The following is an 18,178-nucleotide window of genomic DNA, read 5'->3' on the forward strand; positions in this document are numbered from 1 at the left end:
GCATATTTTATTTACTAAACTATTTATTTTAAACGAATAGGAAGAAGCCAATGCTAGAGCCGACTTTTCAATTTTAATATATAGAACCGATTCATTAAAATTCCTGTTTCGACCAACTACTTCGTGTGAATCATTTATAGCCGACATCTGTAGCAACAACTGTTAATTAAGACAAAGGGTAGGATGGACTCACAACCGACCGTATAAATGACTTCATTTACAGCCGACCAGTTGTACATCTAAATTAAAAAATTAATCAATTTTGCAAATTATTAACCCTTTATAGTCCACGGAACAATAAGTCATTTTTAAACGATTTTTTCATTCAAAAACTATTTTTTCATCAAAAAATATTATTCTAGTTTATATTTATTTTGTCATTTTGTTCTTAATTAATTAATTAATTTTTTAATAGTCGGTTGTAAATCGATTTTTCACAAGTTGATATTTCATTAGTCGTTTGTAACTAAAATTTTAATTAATCTATCCTGAACAGGGTTAGGGTTAGGGTCAGAGTCGGCTCTATTAAGGTTGGTGTATCATTTATTCATATAGAACATATCGTCAGCTCGGAATACAAGTGTCGTATCGAAAATTTATTAAAACTATTTATCAATATGAAATTATCTAATTTATCTAAATTTAAAGATATGTAAATACAAAAAATTATTTTTGTATAACGTTACAATATAACGTTATACAAAAATAATTTTTTTCATTAACATAATGTTAAATTTTCATAAATTAGATAATTACAATTTTATAAATAATTTTATTAAATTATCGATACGACACTTGTATTCCGAGCTGACGGTATAAATGTAATTGAGAATAAAATTTCAAAAAATATTGTTATACTGCATAAACAGTTTTTAAACCAATCTTGTTTGAAATATACTTTTCATTTATACATTGTTACCTAAACTATACAAATATTGCTTGGTGCAGCACCAACGTTACAAAAATAAATAAACTTCTCTGCAAACAAAAACATTTTATTAGGATTATTCCAAACCAACGTCGACTCTCCCATGCAAAAATTCTTTGTAGTAAACTCAGTATACTAAATGTTTTCAAAATAAATCTTTATCAATTTCTTATATTTATGTTTAAACTTAATAAATAAACGTTTTTTTACTAAGTTTAAACATAAATATTGAGTAAAATAATTTAAATATTGAGTAAAATAAAGACAGTGCCGTTAAAGGCACCGTCTTTATTTTACTCAATATTTAAAAAAGAATTCATATATACAGCACAAGATTCTCGAAAATCAACTTTAGTCAATCCAAAACCTCTTATTCAGCAACTAAATACTCAATCACAATTGGAGGACCTGAATTATGGAATACACTTTTAAATAATGATCTTAAAACACTCTCTTCGCCTAACCAATTTAAAACAAAATTCTTCTACTTAACGACAATGAATTAAATTTCTTTTAAGGCGTTAAATAAAAGTACTCTTATGATTTAATTTATATAATTATGAATAAATTTATTAATTTTATATATACATTTAAAAAAGAAAAAAAAAAATCAATAGTAAACTTTTACACGATTTAATTTTATCATTTGTTTATTACCGAGGATGTAAAAAAGTTTATTCTATATATTTTTGAAATCTTATGTAAAAAATACCCCTAATTGTTTGGCATGTATTTATATGTGAGTGTGCATTCACGTTTTATTTTTTTTTGTTTTCTATACGTTTTTTTTTTTTTGTTTTTTTTAATTAATTTTTTTTTAATTTATTTTAGCGTTAGAGATCATATAAAGTTTTGAACGCCCTCATTTAAAAGAGTTCGGAATTAAAAAATTAATTTAAATGAAATCTAACTTTAAATCTAATTTCAGTCTAATTTTAATAAAGTTTTTTTGTTTAAAAAATTTTATAACTTAAAAACATTTCAGCAAAACTTTGCCTAGTGTGAGGGTCGAACTCACGACCTTCAGATTATGAGACTGACGCGCTAACCAACTGCGCCAACCAGGCGTTGCATTTTATAGTCTTTATATAATATATCTTTTCAATATATAGAAAAAACCATTTTTTTTTGAGTTATACGAGAAGTACCAATTTGCAATAAAAATCATTTATTTACGATTAAAGTAAGTATTTTGAAATAAATGAACTTATTTTAACGATAGCTGGCGCATGGTTAAGGGACCTCAGAATACAAAGGGACCGCAGAAAGTCAGATTTTAAATTAAGCAACATAAAACCCGAATTTTTCTAATTAATGCTGAAAGCCATAAATAATAATCTGAATAATCAGAGCCGACGACGGGGAGGGAACGGAGGGGTGTCACCTGCCTCCCCCATACTTTTATCTGAAGGACTTTTCTTTTTTTTTTTTAGAAAATTCTAGATATAGAGGACTTTTTTAAAATCTGACGATTGTGCCCCCCTTCCCACTTCGAAACTCGTGTCGTCGGCCCTGATAATGGATATAATGATAAGCCATTAAGAAAAAAATATGTATATACCGCCTAAGTTCGGTCACTCAAGCTTTGTATGGTTATTGGCAATTGGCATGTATTTTTGACCATAGTAGAACAGCAAGATCCACAAAACCAATCGTCACAGGATTTGCAACGTATCCATAATTGTCGTTGAGTTGTGATTTTATCTCCAAAAAAAAACGTCAAAAGCTTGATATTTTTTAGAGCTCAAAAAACTGTCAGTTAGTTTTGAAATTATAAACAAATTTTTTATTCAAATAAAATACCATGGTATGTATCCATTATAAATTGTCAAAATTTAATGGTAAATTTACATGTAAAGTTACCGGTAAATTAATCAACATTTAATAGTATTACTGCTATTTGTCTCCTTCCCTGTTTATCCGTGAATGACGAAGTTAGATTTCAAAGTTTCACTAATTTTTATAAAAAAAGCAGTTAATTTTCAAAAATTAATAATTTTTTTTTTGTAAATATAATTAATTTGGTGATTCTTAATAACACTAAGATTAAATATGATCATTTATTTTCATAATTTGCTTATTTTAGATTTTAATAGTATTTTTTCAAATTGTTGTTTTGCTATAGAATATTTCATCAGGTTGCATATAAACATTATTATTTTTTTTAAAGATTCATGTTTTCGAACTAATTACAAATATTGTTTGATGCTTTTTTTATATTTTTTCTTAAATAACCGAAGTTACATGGTCCCCGAACTTAGGCAATTTTACTGTAATATCTTTAGAAAACGTTTTAAATTAAAAAGACGTTGAAAAAAGTCTACTTGCCATTAAAAAATTTTTTTTTAATGATTTTCAATTTTTTGAGTGCTTCTGAAAATAAGTTTGCATAACGTTATAAGAAATGTTGCTTCGAGACTCTTAAAACAGTGTTAAGGAGTCCATAAATTATGTCACGCTCTAGAGGGGAGGGGTAGGCGATTTTGCGACGATTTGTTACGAGGTTCTCGATTATATGACGCAATATTTTATTTTTTTTAGTTTTAAATCTAGAGAAGACATTCTTTTAATTAAAAGAGTATCAGACCAAACCAAAACCCTCAATTGATGTATCTACATGTTGATTGAAAAATCAACTACGCCTAAATCTAACTTCGTCGATGTGTACACTCCGTTGACGGATTAGTTACAGCCTGTTAACGGACTGTTACGGCTGTAACAGTCTATGTGCAATTCACGTTTTGCGCTTTGTCTTTATACGGTCCAAGTGCAGAACTTTATTTAGTTGGTGCACAAAATTGTGCAGTAACAAAAAATAAAAACCTTTGTGAACAAACTAAAAAAATAAAATATTTCTTTACCGAGAGGCGAACCTATAAACCTGGGTTTGTATGCCTGAAGCGGAATCCACTTGGTTACGCTAACGTTAAGTCGAAAGAAATTTGTATTTATTATAATAATATTTTTTCATATAATATACTATTATGTCTTATTATGTATTATATATTATATATAATATTTGGTAAAGCTTCAGTTAAGCGGTAAAATAATTATATTTTTTCGCTTGTTGCGCTCTCGTGTAAAGACTTGCTTAAAGTAGCAACTTTTTAATATAAACATAAGGAATATTTATTGGCTTCAGTTCATACATGGACTATCTTATAGCCTGCTGCTTCAAGGGATTGCTCCTACATCGACTATCTTATAGCCTGTTGCTACAAGGGAGTGTAGCTACATCGATTATCTTATAGCCTGCTGCTACAAGGAAGTGTTGCTAAATCAACTAAGGGTTTGGCATGGGGCAGCAATCTTTTTTCTTTTATTATTTCACTTAATGTTCCTAATGTTTAAAAAGCCTCCTCTGACCAGAGCGCAACAAGCAAAAAAATAAAATTATTTTACGCCGCTTAACTGAAGGATTACCTAATATTTTGCATGTATTGTATATAGGAAGAAAAGGTTTTTAAAATTGGTATCATGTTTAGAATAGCAATGTTAATTTATACAACTTTAGACGAAACTTTTGGGGTGAAAAATTAAAGAGTAAACAGACTGAAAAGTACAAACTAATAAACTCAAAAAAGCTCAAAAAGTTACAGACTAATAATAATAATTATATTATTATATTTAAAACCGTATTTTGTAAAATTTTTTCCCTCCCCCTCCCTCCCCTAAAAAAAATTATTACCACAAGCTATGTTTTGAAAAAAATATTATATCATTTAATATCATTGAGCCTGCAAGGAGTCGAAGTTTGTATTTTTTTCGCTATTTATTTTAAGCAGCTATTTATTTTATTTATTATTAAAGTTGCTTCATTTTGTAAACTACAATTTATACCTCTTTACTTCATTAAACAAACCTATTCAAAAAACAAGTTGGTACTAAAAATAAAGCAATTGTTTTCTATTAGTAAGTAGGGGATAACTTGAAAAAGCATTTGTGGGGGGTCTTAAAACTGTATAATAGTAATCCATTGTATAATAGTACTCCATTGTGTCAAAAACAATTCTAAACATTATTTTTTTTAATATTTAAAATATAATCATAGGAGATTCATATTCAATACAAGGCTAATCTTTATTGATGCTTAAAAATTGCGTTTAAACCATTGGATACATTATTTGGGTTATTATTTTTAACTTATTTGTCTTTGAAGTCCTAACCCTATAATATTATAAATCTTTTTGTAAATAATATTATACGGCAAATAAAAAAATACTTAAATAAATGATTCAAAATTCTAGTTTCACTTTAAATAGTTTCGCAAGTTTAACCTTTTGAAATACTTTGTTTAATTATTAAACAAAATATTTCAAAATTTTTCAAAATATTTTTAAAACATTTTGGTAAATAGTAAATATTTATCAAAATACTTTAAAATATTTTGAAATTTTTTTTTTTACCTGTTGTGTTTTAGTAAATATAAAATTTAATTTTGTAAATATGTTCTACAAATTAAACTATTTTCATAAAAAAAAGCTTGTTAAAAACATCGGTACGAAGCAAAAACCAAAAGTGTCATTTTGTCCTATTAATCATGGTGCTCCATTCTCCCTACCAATTCATACCTCGGCTCGTATGTAGTATAAAAAAGGCCGATTCTGGGCCAACCATATTTTTTAACCATAATTTCATCCATAATTTCATATCATATTTAAGCCATGATCCTAAGCATAATTTCTGAGCCAAAATAAAAAAAATATAAAAATAAAATAAGCTTCATCATAACCATAATCTATATATAAATTATGGTTACATCAAAACCATAATTTCTGAGCCAAAAAATGTTGATTACAGTGCAACATTCAATTTTGGCATTTGACTCCCAAACATTAGAGTTGACAATTTTCAACATTAAATGTTGCGTAATTTAACGCAACATTTAATGTTCCATTTTTACAACACAAGTGTTGAGAAAGCTTACTTTAGCACAATAATAATTTCTGAGCCAAAATAAAAAAAATATAAAATTAAAATAATGGTAGTATAACAACTATATTATATCAATATATTATGGTTACATCATAAAAATGTTGAGAAAGTTTACTTTTACACAACCATAATTTCTGAGCGAAAATAAAAAAAATATAAAAGTAAAATAATGGTAGTATAACAACCATATTATATTAATATATTATGGTTTCATCATAACTATAACTTCTGAGCCAAAAGAAATTATTTTATAAAAATTTTGTAATTATAAATCAATTTTTTTAAGTTAAGCGTAATAGTAAAAACTGCCCTTTTAAAGTATAAAAACTTCCAGATTGTCCAATTTGTTCATCCCTAGAGTTTAATGTAACCACTATTCTTCTTCCATTAGCAACACTATAGTGTAAATTATACCGATGTCATGCCTATAGACATGACATCGGTATAATTTACAGACTTATCAATTCTTTATTGTCAACCCATGAGTTGAACGTCTTTTTTTGAGTTTAGAAACAAGTCCTAAATATTTTTTTCAGTCCTAAATATTTTTTGATTAGTTTTTTGCATTTCCTTTTCATAAAAAGTACCTTGTATTTCTTCTCCATTATCGTCAGTGTTATTTTATACATCGGCGGATCTGTGAACTGAATCTGCAATAGAAAACTTTGGTTTAACGGGCTCTGATCGTACCTTTCCATTTAGATTCAACCAAACAATACTCTCATTCTTTTAATCGCTAGCTGCAACTGGTTTCATTTTAATTGAAGAATGCTTTGTGTTGTTGTATTTATTTACCATTTCATCTAAAATGTTGATAAATTTTCTAGTAGAACTAGATGAAAGTACATAAACATTTTCTCTTTTATTTTTCGATTCCATCGTTCAACTACACAACTTTTTTTTTCATTTTCAGTTAAATATAACTGAACACCCAGCGCTTTAGCATGCTTATTATAAAATTCTAAGCCTTTATCAACCATTATTTTATTACACCTTCTTTCTTTAAAGATTTTATTTAATGCATCAGCAACACCAGCTTCAGTTTTACTCTTCAATGGAACAATCCATCCGTACTTTGAAAAAACATCTATAACCATTAATAAGTATTTTATACTGTCATGGAATTTGGAAAAAGATCGCATGTCAACTAAATCAGCAGCCCATATTTCATCGATTCCATTTACAATAACTTTTCTTTTTCTGAAATGTTTTACAACTGGTCTATGAAGTTCGTTTGCAAGTTTGTCAGTCCATTTTAATTCTTTATCCTCGTTTTTTTACAGATTGTTGGTAGTTTTTTTCAACACCCAACCCAAACTTTGCTTTAGTTGATATAATAGGTTTTATAATACTTCGCTCAATTCTTTCACGTATTGTTGAATTTTTTATAGCATCCATTTCTTCTAGCATAATTTTATCAGCTTCATTTCTTTTTGCTATATCTGTAAAGTATTTATAAGAAGATCATGATGGTAAGCTGCATTATCAACTCTATCTACAGGTTTATTCCATTCTTTATATGCACCAGTAGAAGTTAATCGTTCATCTAAATTAGTACCAGGACCTGCAAAGTCCATACCAAGTAAATGCTTTTTGCCTGGGAACTTTGACCATGGTAGCTTTATTTTACTTGTTGCTGAATTAATTGAACCAACTAAATCACCTCCTGTTTTTGCTGATACGAATTTAGTTTTTGTTGTTCCACAAGTAGCACAAGTTCCACGTAGCATGTTTCTTTTGTTTATACTCGCGAGGCTTTGCGAGTTTAGTATATTTGTTTTGTTTTTGCATTTAGCACAGTACGTTTTTTATATAGAGTAAATAAAAAAATGGATCTTATAGATTTTTCATGGAATGTAAATAACAATAAGAGAAATAATAATAAGTTGTTACCTAAAAGTATAAGAGGAATTATTGTTGGAAAGTCAGGTTGCGGAAAAATTACTTTATTATTGAATTTACTTTTAAGATCTGGTTGGTTAGACTAATATTTTAATAATTTAAGTTTATAATAATAAGTTTTTGGAAAATCTCTTTTTCAACCAGAATACAAAATGTTAAAAAGATCTTTTGAAAAAAAAATTAAAAAAAGAAGTTATTCTTGAACTATTTAAGTTACAAGACAAAATAGAAAAATTAAATGCGAAGCCTGAGTTTATAGTTGAAGACATTTCAAAATAATTTAAATGATAAAACAGATATGGAGTGTAAGTTTTTTAAAACAGTAGAAGATATACCAGATCCTGAAGATCTTGATATTTTTAAGAACAATTTGATGATATTTGATGATTTACAATTAACAAAGCAAAATAAGTGTGAAAAACATTATAAAAGAGGAAGACATAGTAATGTAGATTGTTTCTTGCACAAAACTATTTTATGTTACCTAGGCAAACTATACGAGAAAATAAAAATTTTATTTGCTTATTTCCACAAGATTCAAAGAATTTAAATCATATTTATAAAGATCATGTTTCAAGTGATATGACAAAAGACAAGTTTATAAGATTTTGTAAGGATGCTTGGTCAGAACCTCATGGATTTGTTATTATAGATCCATCTTCTTAAGGAGATTATGGAAAATATAGAAGTGGATTAGATAATTGTTAAATATACCAACTTGTGAATTTTAAAAGAACTATAAAAAAAACTTTAAAACTTTTAAAAGAAGATAAAAAAATATGAAATGGTTCTACATACAGAAAACAGGTGTTTCGAAAACGCAACAAAAATGTTGATTACAGCGCAACATTTAATTTTGGCATTTGACTCCCAAACATTAGAGTTGACAATTTTCAACATTGAATGTTGCGTAATTTAACGCAAAAATGTTGCATTTTTTACAACACAAATGTTGAGAAAGCTTATATTAGCGAGGACTGCGTTGTAAACTTTTCTTTTTTAAAATTCTGCATTTTAAGGACTGCGCGCTTCATACTTCCATCAAATTTTAATAAAAAGCATGAATATGGTAATTGCGCATACGAATAAGGAGTCATTCTATTTCATAAGTGTATCTGTGGGATCTTTGGTTTGTATTTCGATAGTCTTATTAATATTATTTCATAATATATATATATATATATATATATATATATATATATATATATATATATATATATATATATATATATATATATATATATATATATATATATATATATATATATGTATATATATATATATATATATATATATATATATATATATATATATATATATATATATATATTATTTATATATATATATATATATATATATATATACTATTTCAAAGTAATAATGCTTAAGATTAAAATAAAAAGCAAAAAATAACTACAAAATTTAATAAAGTTTTTCTACTAAAATTAAAAAAAGTAATTGTTTTTAGTTCTATGGTGCAACTTTTAAGTCATTGCTCCCAAGAAGTCTGGTAAAGCGGCACTTTTTCCGATCGAAACATTCATCTGCATGAGATACTCAAGCAGACCATAAACTGGCTTTATTTTGTGTGGATAAGTTAAATTAAATACATAAAAAAAATTAACAAAAAATCCATCGGATCACAAAAACAAGCTGCATCAGGAAGTTCGATGGTACGATCATCCAACTTGATGTAATAGATCTTATTAGGAAGAAAAAGTAGGGGTGGGAGGTTGTCTGTACATGCCCATACGCTTTTTTGTAGAGAATCAACTGCTTCAGGGACACTCATCTGTTACTGTATGAATAAAAATGAATATAGATTTATAATTTATAAGACAATTTTAAAATAATTGCGTGACTTTTGAACGATTGTTCTGTTTTTAGAAATGATTTAAACTTACCTCGTTCATATCCACAAACATCAAATTAGACACTACATCCCTCCCGACCCTGTGAGCTTTCAAGCCTCGTTGCGGTGGTGGAATCAATATGCAAGGCAACAGCAATAACGATGACTCAGTCTTTTTGTCTGGAAAAAAATAATTAAGTAATTTTTAATTTATGTAGTAATTAGGAGTAGTTTAAAAAATCCTAAAAGTTGCTTACCTTCATCAAATTTATAAGATTGGTACGCTCTGAACATTTGTTGCATAGCAGAGTTATCTTTAAGCTTTTCAGAGTATACAAATATCTTTTGACAAAAAGATAACATAGCAACTCGCAGAGTAAGAAATTCACCTGCAATTGCTGCAAATTCCTGGCTCATCTAAAAATAACAGAATGATAATAACAGTATACCGTCGTTATTTATTTTTTGCAAAATATTGTTACGTTTGCAAAATTTCATGAATACTTTATAAAATTTTATGATCAGTAAAAACTCTTTTAAATTTATTCTAACCCATCCATATTTTTATTAAACTGTAACAATATTAGGATGACCTGACAATGATTTCGCAGAATATATGTTTATGGGATAATATTTATTTTGTTCCACTAAGTTGCATATGAAAATATATTTACCTTTTTATTATATTTATTATTTATAGACTTATTGAAAAAACAAAAGCATACCAAGCAAAAAAAAAAAAAAAAGGATACATCAAATAAACGAATCTGTTTAAAATACTAGTGGCATCAGGATTGCAAGTATTGGTCCAAGATCGTCTATTCTCTCTAGTGTTATGCATGAGCTGCACTGACTCAGATAGGTTTAACATCATTGGTCTACTTCTCAAAGTTGACGCTCATCGTCATCAATGTTTGGTAAAGGATTACTAAATCTGACTCTACAAAAATTTGAAAAAATCATATATTCATATTTTGGTAACAAAAATATAACACTAAGATTATTCTTCAAAAAAACCCTATTTTTTCGCAAAATCTAATACTTTTTAATTAATGAGTCTCTTTGACGTTTTTGCCGCACATATTGGGCAAGATAACCAGTGGCACCCTTTGAACAGTAGATCTCTTCCTTCAAAAAAAAAAAAAGCTAGATTATGTCTTACAATTGGCATTTAAAAATGCATAACTAATTAATATTTACATATCCATTTGGTGTGGTTTTGGAAAAAAGAACTGGAAATTCCACGACAATACTCTTCGCCAAATTTGTCATTTCTTTTGAACTAGGATCATTTTGACTAAAATGAATTGGATAAAAAAGTTGAAATGTTGCAGTTTGAAAAATTTTTAAACTAAAAAATAAAGTTACAAAGATCAAACAAAAAATGATAAAAATGTTGCACTAAGGCACTCACATTCATCTGATATTTCCCAAGGACTTTTAATCATTAAAACAAGTTCCGATCTTGTGTAGTAGATGCCTTATTTCAGCTTTTCAACTATTTTCGATCCTCCCTTTGTATAGTTACATAATAACTTCTTAAGTGCATAAACTGCACAAAATTGTTACTAATGAGCTAGTTTTCTATATAATTGTACTAATAGTTCATAAATGCACTTTTTTTATACTATTTTGTTTCATTATCTTTAACTCTACATTTACTACATCACGGGCAGGTAGTGGTGCCATTCCTGCAGCTGAAGTAGATACTGATTTTGGATCCATTATTGATGAAAATTCTGTTGAAGATTGTGAGTTTACTAATATAAAAAAACGACACTTAGATAACAACATAAAATTTATAAAAACCAGTATGTTTTAAAAACTTATTATTTAAACCAGTGAGTTCTGGCAAAGATAATTAGGAAGCACATTTTCACTAAAATTGTATTTCTACCAAAAAAACTATAGACTAAAATCAAAATTTTTATTTATCAAACTACAAACAAATAGTTTTGCTAACTTAAGCTTAAACAAAATTATTTAAGTTATTATGAAAATTATTTTAAAGCATTAATTATAGTTAATTATTTTATCACTTGATTTTATCCAAGACATCAAAAGCTTTCGCTCACCCATCTTTAAACCCAGCTCTCTAAGATCTTCTTCATTAAGCAAAACAAAGGAATCAAGAGTCAATCCCTCTTCTATAAGTCAAGGTTCATAAAAAAGTTACGAAATTATGTCAGTTACGATTATTATTAATGTGATGTTAGCAAAAAGTAATGAAATATATTGTTTAAAGTATTTAAAAATAGTAAAATAAATATTCGTTTAAATAATTAGTAATAATTAGTTTGTTCAATTAAACTATAATTATGATTAATATAAAATAAGTTAGGAATATTCAAACTAACATAAAAAGAAGAAACTACATTAAAACAATAGACCACGTATTCTGCACATAACTTCATCTGATAGATCCCTTTCACGATGCCAGTTAAATGCTTAAAAAGAACATTTTTTTTGAAAAAGAAACTCAACTAAAAATAAAAAAATATTAAATATAAAGTTCGATATTAAAATACATTTCATGTATTTTAATATCGAACAAGAACAATGTAAATAATACTAATAATAATTAATAGCGCACTATATTCAATGCATGACAGTATTAAAATGATAAATTTTTTACATTAATTCAATCAATACCACAATCAATTTCATCTTTTAAATTATACTCATCAACATTTAGATATATGAATACAGTTTATAGTAGAGAATATATATTATTGGATACTATAGGTAATAATGATGAGTAACAAGAACAATGTAAATAATACTAATAATAATTAATAGCGCATTATATTCAATGCATGACAGTATTAAAATGATAAATTTAAAACAAAATTATTGTATTGTTTGGGGTCAAAAAGTAACTTTTTACTTAATGGCATTGCTAGTTTACAACGCGCATCTATTAGAATAATGACGTTTTCACCAATGAGATCTGATATCCAAAAAAAATTTTCTGAATTAAAAATCCTAAAACTTCATGATTTCGTAAAGTTTTACAATTGTCTTTTTGTATTTGAATTTCTCCAAAATAAACTACCAAACTCTTTTTCAGATTTTTTTATTAAAACAAATGAAATTCACAATCATCACACCAGGAATACTGAAAATAGTAAGCTAAATTCTTCTTTTTTCAACACAATTAAATATGGTAAGTTTTCCATAAAAACAACAATGTATTTCCCAATACAACCAGTGTATTCCTGCATTAATAAAAAAGTTAAAAAAAAAAATCTCCTTGTTACGGATTATTTACTGCTCAACAGAATTCAATTTAAAAATATATTGTTGGAGTGTATTTCTTTATAATTTCTCTCTGTACTTAAGTTGCCTTTGATATATAATTTCTTTAACGAACAAGTGGTTTGATTTTTGCTTTATTTATTATTTATCTATATTGTATTTATTTATTATTTTGATATTATTGCTACATTTTATATTATAATTATATTTAGTTATTATCTATGATATGTACATGCAATTTATATTGTATTATAATTATTCTTCATATTATTGATACTTTATTATTTTTATTATTATTTGGTATTATTACTATAACTATTACATATACCATTATTATTTGTTTAACAATCTTTTCTTTTTTTTCTCTCATTTATATTTTGCATGTTTTTTAGGTGTCACTCCATTGACTAGTTTGTAATTATAACTAAACAAATTCTATTAATTTACGATCAGCATTTGTAAATTTTTATTGATATGGTTGAATAAAAAAAAAAAAAAAATTGTTTTGTTGTTTTTAGTAAAAGTTAAACAAAAGTAATCAGAGAAGACTAATATCACATAATTAATAAGAACAACAAAATTTTAAAAAGACTGTTATATTTATTTCAAAAGTATGGTAAGGAAGTCGAATAAGATTTATGTTATCTTTACCAGGTTGCAAATAATTAAAAAGTTGATTATGGTCACACAAGCTGTCGATAGATATACATAGATTCTGCAGGCAAACTCTGAGATATGACATAAGCACGAAAATGTATACAAAAGTATTCTGTAATGCATAAATGCAGCACAATGTACTATTTATCAGTATAAGGTAAACTAACAAATGCTACTACCTCTCCAAATACTGGATCACCATTTATTCTGCAACTAATCACAAACCAATAGCCTTTGCAATATAAAATAGAATCAGCATTCAATTTCAAAGCTAAACAAATAATTTCTTTTCTATACCAAGTTCAATGCAAATACTTTTATGGTATGTACTAGCAAGACTTGCAACCATAAATTCAGATTTATTACCTAGAGTGATAATAGTTCTATAATATTGCTTTGAAAAGCGAGAGTAAAATGAGTTACACTAATGGTGATAAGCCAGAGTCTTGCAAATATTAACAAAGTTGCAAACTGCATTTGCAGATTTTTTAAAAAATGTATTTTTATCTCATATTGAAGACAACTCATTTCAACAAGAGGTCCATTTTTTATAATAATTGCAGGAAAGTGGACCAGAAAGTGATGTTTGGGACGCAACTTTGCTACTTGTCCAAACAGATTCTTAAAATCCGATAAATGATTAGATATAAAGACTCTTAAATAAGCTATTACTCCTGTGGTAAACTTAGGAGCAAATATTAAATCTACAAGTTCACATAAATTTAACAAAATAATCCAGCAGCCATCATCTTCAGGTACAACTTGACCAACAATCATAGGCAAATACTTAGGCAAAGACCACATTTAATATATACTATCCAAAATGGATAGTATATATTAAATGTCGTATACTTCGAATCTCAACAATTATTGTTGATTTTTATTTTTCAACAACTTTCTCAAAAATCTGTTTCTCAACATTGATGTTGCATTATAATCAACATTTTATGTTGAAAATTGAACACAACATTTTTTGTTGAGCGGTTTCGCAACATTTGTTTTCTGTGTGTAGTTAGTTTAGAGACATATTACAGTTTTCCTAATATTGATTCTTCAAACAACAATTTTAGATATAGCAAAGATAGTGGATCAAATTGGCATGATCTCATAACATTCCAGAAGGATGTTATAAGATTACTGAAATAAATGAATATATTCAATTGGTTATGTCAGAAAACGACCATATAAGCGCAGAAGTCGCAGGTATTAAACTTGAAGGAAATAATAATACATTAAGATCAGTTTTAAATATTACACCTGGTTATAAAGTTGATTTTACAACTTCAAATTCAGTTAGAACTGTTTTTGGCTTAAACAGTGGAGTATATTCATCAGGTTACCATGAATCAACTAATATAGTATAATATTAATATAGTGTTAATAGTATACGTGTTGCAAGTGATATAATAGAATCATCATATATAAATGGAGGAACAGAAAACGTTACGTATTAATTTTTCCCAACTGTAGGTTCTGGATTAAAAATTGTTCAAGAGCCGTTAAACTTAATTTACTTACCAGTAACACTAAAAACAATTTTAAAAATGGATACTAAATTGGTTGATCAAAATGGAAATACTTTGAATTTACGAGGAGAAGAATTGTCTATTAGATTTCATATAAGAAAGAAAAAATAATTTTTATAATATAAAATGAGTAAATATACTAATATTAAAGTAAATGTTTCGCATGGGCATTAAGAAAAACTCAAAAAAGCACTTGAAGATGGTTATGGAGCTAGTACTAAATTATCACATTCAGATCTTAATAGTGAACAAGTATTAGCTGTAACAAATACACAATTAAATAGAATTACAAGAGCATATGAAAAAGATATTAGTATAATAATTAATTTAAGTAAAGTACAACTAGCTCACAATTCTCAAATAGAGGGAGGATTTAATGGAGCACTTTTGCCTTTACTTGGTTTAGCTGGAAGATTTTTATTATCAAGCGTTGCTCCGGCACTTTCAACTGAACTATTAACAGGAGTAGGTTCAGCAGCCGGATCAGCTATGGTTGATAAGAATTCTGGAAGGAGTAATGTGTACTTAAAAAAGAATGGACAAGGAGTTAAAATGACAGCTGCAGGATCTGGTTTATATTCGAGACCATAGAGTAAAGGAAGTTCTGTAGGTGATGGAATGTACTTACGTAGTGGGAATGGATATACACCAGCAGGCTCTGGTTTATTATTAGAAACAAATTCACCATTTGCTAATATTCCATTTTTGAATATGATTCTCTGATTTTTTAAAAAAAATTTTTTCACGTATATAAAATGTCAAGAAATAATCCGCCAACGCATAAATTTATAAAAAAATATAGAAGAGTTGAACTTCCTCAAATACTTTTTAACCCAAACAAAGATTTATAACACCTTTCAGTATTAATAAATGAGAATAGATATGAAATATTTGCACATTATGACATAACAATAAAATCTTCATCACATAAAAATATTCTTTTAAAGTTTAGTGTATCAATTAATAAAAATGTTGTGTTTGTGTCACTAAAACAAGAACTTAAATTAAAAATGTTAAGTTTACAAGGTTCTGTAATTTCAGAGTCTGTTGCTGATGTTGTAGCAAATGTTGTTAATAATTATGTTTCTGATGTATTAATTAAAAAAGGTGTTTATGTTTTATTAATTCATAAATATTTTTTTTCCCCTTATTAAAAATGGAATATAATTGTAATAAAATATACTCAACTCTTACAGGTGCACCTTATGAAAATCAGTCACTTGTTGAAGACAAAGCTCATATATATCGTCTACAAAAAATTAATGAGATTCAAAAAAAAATAGAGCGTGAGAGAGAAAAGAAAACTATGTTAAGTAAAAAATATCATAGAGCTGTGAAAATAATTTCAGCAGTTGATAATGTATTAATAGCAAGCACTATGGCACTTGGAACTATTGGAATTGATTTTTTGACAACAATAATTGCCGCACCAGTAGTTATTGTATGTGAGGGTATAGCATTAGGAGCAGGTGTGTTATCAATAATAGTTGGACAAATTAATAAAAAATTAAATTTAAAAGCAGAAAAGCATGAAAGATTAAGATATTTGCTTATTCAAAATAAATACAATAAGTGATTATATTTCTAAAGCTTCAGTAGATGGACATAAAAATGACAATAAAGATGAATTAATACATGGTGAACTTGAAAAATTTCAAGTAATGCTTGAACAAATTAGAACAAAAATAAAAACTGAAATTGATAAACAAACTAAGGAATCGTTAATTAAACAAGGAAGAAATGAGGCAATTAATATACTCCAAAGTAGATTTAGTAAAAATGTAAACGTAAAAACACAAAATAATTTATTAAAACAAAACGTAAAAAAAATGTAAAACATAAAACACAACATAAATCGTTATGTTGTGTTTTTTTATTTTATAGTAAATAAAATGTCATTTCTAAAAATTGAAGATCTTGAAAAAAGAGATCAAATTGTTAAAGAATTCCTAGATAGTAAAAAAAGAATGCAGCAGAATAATTTATATGAAAAGATGGGGGAAGCTAATTTACAGTTAGACTTGACAAAATTGTACGAGCCATTAATTGAAAGTTAAGCTGGATTAAAAGAAAACATACCTAAATTGCACGATCAAGCTAATAAGTTTGCACTCACTTTTTCAAATCAAAATAACTAAGACCTTGAGGCTCCGAAAAGTTGCAACAGATTATCTAAGAATGTATACTAATAGTAAAAAGTCTGCATTTGGAATACATTCAAAGGATGACAAGTTATACATTGGGAAAACTCATACAAACGTAAAGTGTAAAGTACAGAGAAATAATAGCTCCAATTTGGAGAAATATAAGGAAAAATGAGAAGCGTGATTCAAAAGGAACAGGATTACTAGCTATAATTCTTCCTAGCGACCCTACTGCGTTAATTGATATGCTTGAATTACGTCTAGCTGCATGGGAAGCAGGTAATACTGGATCAAAAAATGAAGTTGCAATTTGAAGTTGCAATGTTGCAATTTGTGATGAATTATTACGGCAAGGTGTTATGAATAGTGCACAGTATAAATCGATACAAAATAATTTATAATTATATCTCAATACATATAAAAAATATATACAATACATATAAAATGCTAATTATTCATAATAAGAGATATGTAAAGAAACATGTTGTTGGAGAAAGTGGCATATTCGACAGTATAAAAAATTTATTTAAACGAGCAACAGCGTCAAAAGCAACAAAAGTAACATCAGCTATGTTGAATAGGTTTGCTGCTAGCGAATTAGGAAAAACTGCATTAACTGCTGGTAAATCAGTAGGAAAAGAACTTTCAACATCAGCAATAGAGGTTGCTAGAAATGCTGCAGTAGAAAAAGGAAAACAATTAATAGATAAAGCATCTTCAAAAATAGTTTCACAACCAAATACTGCTATTAATGAAAAAAGTTAAGAAATACTTTCAAAATTAACAAATAAGGAAGACGATGTAACAACAAATATAAATAAAATAATGATGGGCACTGCAATAAAAAATCAACAGAAAAAAAATTCAAATGAAAATGCTATAAGAATAGAAAATCTAGTTAAAAAAGGACGCGGCCTTAGACTTGCGTAAATTTATACAATTATTAGTTTTTTAAAATTGTCTAACGAAATTTTTT

At 27.1% G+C, this 18,178-nt stretch overlaps 1 non-coding gene across 1 annotated transcript; it reads right to left on the reverse strand.

Moving 5' to 3' along the window:
• Positions 1 to 1,921: 1,921 nt before the first annotated feature.
• On the reverse strand, positions 1,922 to 1,995 carry trnam-cau (transfer RNA methionine (anticodon CAU)). Its single transcript has one exon. It is a non-coding gene; the product is annotated as a tRNA-Met (tRNA).
• Positions 1,996 to 18,178: the final 16,183 nt, after the last annotated feature.

Source organism: Hydra vulgaris, chromosome 02 (genome assembly GCF_038396675.1).
Source record: "Hydra vulgaris chromosome 02, alternate assembly HydraT2T_AEP".
Taxonomy (NCBI): domain Eukaryota; kingdom Metazoa; phylum Cnidaria; class Hydrozoa; order Anthoathecata; family Hydridae; genus Hydra; species Hydra vulgaris.